Source organism: Cavia porcellus, unplaced genomic scaffold (genome assembly GCF_034190915.1).
Source record: "Cavia porcellus strain 051 isolate PalLab524CR breed Dunkin Hartley unplaced genomic scaffold, mCavPor4.1 scaffold_14, whole genome shotgun sequence".
NCBI classification, from domain to species: Eukaryota; Metazoa; Chordata; class Mammalia; order Rodentia; family Caviidae; genus Cavia; species Cavia porcellus.
Genome location: NW_026947497.1, coordinates 69244446 through 69250430, shown reverse-complemented (window position 1 = coordinate 69250430; position 5985 = coordinate 69244446). Strand labels below are relative to the sequence as shown.

Below are 5985 nucleotides of genomic sequence, written 5' to 3'. Positions count from 1 at the left end.
GGGGGGTTGAGAAAAATAAAATGTTAATTCCTATAAAAATTTAAATGTTTGCAAGCGTCATCTGGAAGCAATAACAGCCACTGTTTTGGTTTCTAATGTCATGCAAGATATTAACACTCAGTCCAAATTATGAACGTGCTCATAGTCTCTAACCTGTCCATTCCACTCAAATTTATAATAACAAAAATACTTAAAAGAGACCTGGCTCCTTGAACCACAGGATATCAACAGTCACCTTAGAGAAAGAATTTTCCAGCCCAGCCCACCACTTTCTGTGTGCCTTTAGGCAGGGCACTCCTGTTTTCCTGGCTTTGACTTCATCCAGTGGATGAGAGGCTTGAACTTGGAGCTCTGCAGTAGCCACTGTGTTGGAGCTGTTTTATTCTGAGGGACCTATTCCTGAGCCAGGAGGTTTGTAAGAGGATGGGAAGGCAACCTCCTTCCTTGGATTTGCATCTGGAATGAGAAAGGTCTGCTTGCGGGGCTCCTGTCTAGGAGACTCAGGGTGCATGCAGCAGCTGCTGCTTGGGAAAGTTTGCTCTCGGGAGGGGTACGAAGAGTGAGCAGGTTGACGAGCTTGGGCTGAAGTCCCAGCAAGGACAGAATACACTGCAGGCCAGGCGACAGATTTCATTGCCAGTAGGGCCCCAAGTCAGCACTCTCTGGATCCCTTGTTTTAGCATTCCACAGAAGAGATGCGGGGGTGCAGTGGACCCCAGTAGCAGCTGGGGTGAGACTCTGCGGAAGGAGTACTGCACTCTGGGGAAGGCACCCTCTGACTCTGCCTCGCCCTGCTGCTTCCTGGCTGGAGGACCTTCCTGCGATTTCTCACACCTGCTAATGTCAGCCCAGGGCTGGAGACTGTCTGCACAGAGCTCAGGGTCTCCATCCATCAAGTGAAAGCTCGGTTTAGGTCCATTCAGAAGCTCCAAGTCTGGCCACAAACACAAGCCATGAATTCAAATATTAGCGTGCTGTCTTGTGGCTTGGTTTATACTGAATATTTGAGTAATGTCAATATTGGGTCCAAGCGATCCACCAAGGGTGCCCTGGAGTTCTCCTTCCTGTGTGAATGGGAGAGCAATTGCCCCAAGCCTCTAGACTTTATCTGCCTCCTCTCTGTTCCCTTGAAGAGCAACATAGATGTTTGATCTTGCTGTTGTAGGGCCTCTCTCCCTCATCACTTTCTTCTTCCACATGTTTCACTTATTATCTTTGTTTTCTATTGCTATATATTTATGATACATAATAAATGAATTCATTGTGGAGAATTGGTAGATGCAGGTACAGATCCAGATCACATCTTGATCCTTTTTAGTTCTGCTTCTCCTCCTGTCTCTTCTCATTCCCAATTTCCTATCCCATCTCCACAAAGTCTATGTCTCTGTTTCCTATCACCTATCTTTTATTTTGCTCTTTACATTTTTTATACTTTGGATTTCTCATATAAAAGAAACCATGAAACATGTAATCTGGTATAATTTATTTCGTTTAGGAGTATAGTCTCAAATTGCATCCATTTTCCTACAAATAGCTCAAATTTATACTTCTTCATGGCTGAGTAGTGCTCCATTAGATATATATTTTTTATTTTATTTTATTTTGGTACCGAGTATCAAACTCATGACCTCACACTTGCCATTTAGGCATTTAGGCCACTGAGCTAAACCTCCCATCCTATTTTTAAAATTTTTTTTCTGTATTTTTCTTGTCTTTTATCTCTTTACCCCTTCTTTCTGTGTGTGGATACATGGTTATGTTTGGTATGTTACAAATGAAGGCCTTAAATTTTTTTTTTCATTTTCTTTTTTGTCTTTTTTGTTTTTATCGGTACCAGGGATCGAACTCATGACTGCCTGCTTGCAAGGCAGGCACTTATGCCGCTGAGCTAAATCCCCAGCCCCCAAGGCCTTAAATTTCTTGTTGCCACTGTGCATCAGGAATAGAGGAAGTCCAGTTGCATACTGAGTAACAGGTAAATTCAGTAACCCCAGATACCGTCCCTTATTTGAAATCCCAATTTTAGTTTTCTATAGCTTCTAGTTCGATACCTAGAAGTTGACAACCACGTTAAAATTAAAAGAGTCATAGTCCATGTTTACTACATACAAAAGTGTAGCTTTAAAGTCATACTTTACTGTTCTTATATAAAGGGAAGTGTTAAACATGAATGGCCTGCTGGCACCTGTGTGGGAACTCTCCCCTGCAGCCAAGTCCAGTCCTCCACACTGTGAGGCCCACAGAGTACACACAGAGGGCTCCACCCAGGGAGGGCTGTCAGCCCAGGCGGGGAAGAAGAGCAGGCTCGTCAAGGCTGTGCGGCTTTACGAAGCATGCTGATGGCTCGCAGGTGATACATGCCTGGCAGGTCTCTTGCACACTAACAGGATCTTCATTATGGATCATTTTACAAGGGCAACTTTCAGCCTGGGAAGAATTGCATTCCAGGGGCAGAGGGCTCTTAGGGCCCTAAGCTCCCGTGTTCCTCTGCCCCTGCTCCTCCTCATGGAAAAGTCATTTTCTCCTCAAGTTAAATAGGTCACTCGTTCCTCCAGAGGTGAGACTTGTCCCTTGAAGCATAGGAAGAGAAGCAGGGCTAGCTCTGGGGCCAGGATGCTTTAGTTTTGACTCTTGGATTCTCCTGTCCTAGCAGTGAAAGCAGGGTAAAGCGCCTCGCCTCCCTGCTCCTGTCGCTTTGTCTGTAACATGGGATAATAATAATGACTCTCACTGTGAAGGATTGATGCAAGGATTAGACAGCATTTAGAATTGTGCCCCGCACAGAATAAGCATGCGACACAGCTGAACTCAGTTGTGGGAGGGTCTCGTGGGTCGTGGAAGCACAGTGTGGTGTGGAACGTGTGTTTTCACGGAGGTTCGAGGCAAGAAAGTGATTAATTCGGGTAAATCTGAGTCAGGAAAACTGATTTCAAACCTAAGCTTTATTACTTAACACTTTATATGTACTAAGTAAACTATGCCATCACTGGGCTCCAGTTTTGTCATCTGGGAAATGGACATTACAGCACTAGTTGTTTACTGGTCCTATTTGAAAGTGTACCAGTTCCATCGTATGTGGTAAATGTTTGTTGCATATTGTTTCTTTCTTATGCCTCAATAAAGGAAAAAGTGATAAAGATATCATGTTTCTGAGTTTTCTATTGCTCTGTCACTAGTGTACGTGCTGTTTTATATGCTTTTCTTTGAAAGCAGACAAGTGATCGTAAGAGGCTGAGAAAATGACATAGGGAAAAATAAAAATAAATATATTGTCATTAACATTTTGTACACAAATAGCTAATAGCAACCACTGACTTTGTGTTTTGGAAGCAGAACTCGTCTGTCCTGTAATGTTCCAAAACCTTGGTGGTATATCACTGTGGCAGTTGATTTCTCACTTCACATAATCTTATGTTAGTCATGAAATAGCCCCGAACCTTGGATTCTAGATCCTGAGACCATGACAGCTGACACATTCCTATGGTGGTTGAGTAAATCCCTGTGATGGATGGAGAAACTGAGTCTCAGGAGGGAGATGGTTTGTACAAAATTCCCCACATGGTTAGAGGGATACATATGTCGTCCAAATACTTACCTGGAGCAGCATGCAATCTCAGTGCTTTTGCGAGTCATCGTGAAATCTTGGAAAATTCTCCTGCCTTCAATGTACCAGTCTCTCCAGGAAACAAGATGGGGAGGAGGACAACCCATGATCCATGCCTTTATGTAGATACCTATAGATTCTTTAAGCCCAGGATCCGGTAAGTTCAGCTCCCCAGAGCTGGGCTCAGTCCACTTCTTGTTCATAAAAATGATCTGTGTATCTCAGAGGGAGATGCTTTGTAGAAACCTCCTTGCCCTTGATTGGCCAAATGGCTGACTTGTATGATTAGTAGTCTATTAACATGCTGAATAAGCCAGATTAAAGACTGACTCCCTCTCAGCCCCACTATTCCCATCTGTAAACCAAAAAACATGGCCCAGAATACTGTGAAGCTTCCTTTAAACTCTAACAATTCCAGAGTTCTCTCAGTTACAGTTAGAGCCACTTCCCAGGAGCAGAGACCCATAGCACCTGAGAATCACAAAGAAATTTAAAAGCTAGTAAGAGTGAATTGAAGGTAGAAAAGAAACATGGACTTCCCTTTAAGCATTGTTTGTCTGCTTTACAATCATACCTTGTAAAAATACGCGAAGATTTCTTAACCTTGAGTTAGTTTCCAGTCAGGGACTTGGAAGTCTCTCCGCTCAGGATAAACATCTTCCCGTGATGAGCAGTGACGCAAAGCCAGGGCAGGGGAATCCACGCTAAGAGCAATGGGCTTCTGGCCCTCTCTTATGTTGATTTGCCCTGGCCTGACAGACAGTACAGGAGAGGGATGAATCCTGGCTGAGGGGTTGCAGAGGCCTATTCCTGGCAGGCTGTGTAAGCTTCAGCCTTGCTTCTTCCAGCCTGAGCCTCAGTTTCCCCTTCTGTAATAGAGGAGAGAGGTTGGTCTAGGGTGCTAGGTGCCCCATATATTTCTCTGAAGATCCAACAACCCACTACTGACTCACCTTGGTTTTCCAAGTCCAGTCCCCAAAGCAAGCCTCCTTGACCAAGCTTTGTCTCACAAGCCAGAGACCTCCATTCCTCTTCCCTCCGGGGATCCAGCACAGGAATGGTGCTTGATCCATCTGCAACTATAGTCTGTCCCACTGCAGTGAGTATTTGCATTCTAATCATTTTTTAAAGCTTGCAAAAAATAAAGTCACTGGCGATCCTCGAGGGTTGCCATTAAAGATGGGTCGGTGATACGGGGTGGAGCTGGAAAGCGAGCTGGAAGGAGCAGACTTGGTTTTCTTGAACAGTCCTGCAAACCCTGGCATCCACAATGCTGGTACCCTGAGACCGCTGCGTTGACAGTTCCTTAGTGATACCGCCCCTCTCTAGCTTCGGTTTAATGTTCCCTCAAGGAATCCTTCATGTGTGGAGACGGGAACATGCTGAAATATTCAATGAGATTTCTTTTAAAAACTAAGCCTAATGAGTTCAGTCTCATGTTTGGAAGGTTTAGGAATTAATCTATGTATGAAAGAGTTAAAATTTTACCCGCTTCAGGCTGAGTGTAAGTTCTTCAGGTTCCAGAGCTTGTTCTGGAAAAGAATCCCAAAAGTTCAGATGCTTTTGCTGCAGTTTATCTGATTTATTCGAGCTGGGGAATGGGAGGTGCTGGAATCTTGGTGGAGATGACTAAGCAGGAGATGCGCTACTGCTTTGGTATCGTGGCCTTTGCTCTAAAACTGACGTGTATTTTAAGAGAAATCTGTTCCACAAGCCTGAGATGCTTTCTACTGGGTCACATGGGTGGTGGTTGGTGAGGGGTGGGTCCATATGGCCGATGGCTGGGAAGAATACAAATGCACCAAGGAGCACAAAAGATCCATCATTTCTCCCAAGCATTGCCAGAGAGCAAAGCAGAAGAAGGAAAAGATGAAGGAAACATAAGAAACAAGACAGGACACCCCCAAGTGTGTGGTCCCAAAAAGAAAGAGACTAGGGGACAGTGCAGGAGAGCCTCAATTTAGAATTAGAAAATTCGGGAATCTGAATCACTTCAGTAACCATCACCTCAGTTTCCCTACCTGTGAAATGGACACTTTGATCAGATGGAGTAAAGACTAAGTGAAACATCATGTATAGAAAGTATACTTAAAAATGTTTTAAGTAAAGATTTTGTGGTTGTTGTTGTTGTAAATCCTCATTTCTTTGTGTAGTCCTGGAAGTGATGTACCCTGTCTCCCATTCACAAACTCTAATTGTCACCGAGAGCAGCGGGGGTGCATTATCTCTGGAAAACATCATAATTTGGTTCACGTATTTTTTTTCATACTACACAGTGTGATTTCAAAATGTTGGAAAAAGCCAAAGCCAAAGTAAATGCCTTCAATCCCCCCCAACACACACACACAGGCATGTGCGTGCACATGTGTACACTCATGAAC

General features: G+C 44.1%; 1 long non-coding RNA gene across 3 annotated transcripts; it reads right to left on the bottom strand.

The window, feature by feature from the left end:
* Nucleotides 1-2116: 2116 nt before the first annotated feature.
* On the bottom strand, nt 2117-4950 carry LOC106025069 (uncharacterized). Of its 3 annotated transcripts, none has more exons than XR_010051661.1 (3): nt 4558-4950; nt 3596-4473; nt 2117-3499 (listed from the first exon to the last, which is right to left on the bottom strand). It is a non-coding gene; the product is annotated as an uncharacterized LOC106025069 (long non-coding RNA). The 3 variants fall into 3 exon arrangements; XR_010051660.1 differs by having other exon boundaries at nt 2117-2699; XR_001198659.2 differs by having other exon boundaries at nt 2117-4473.
* Nucleotides 4951-5985: the final 1035 nt, after the last annotated feature.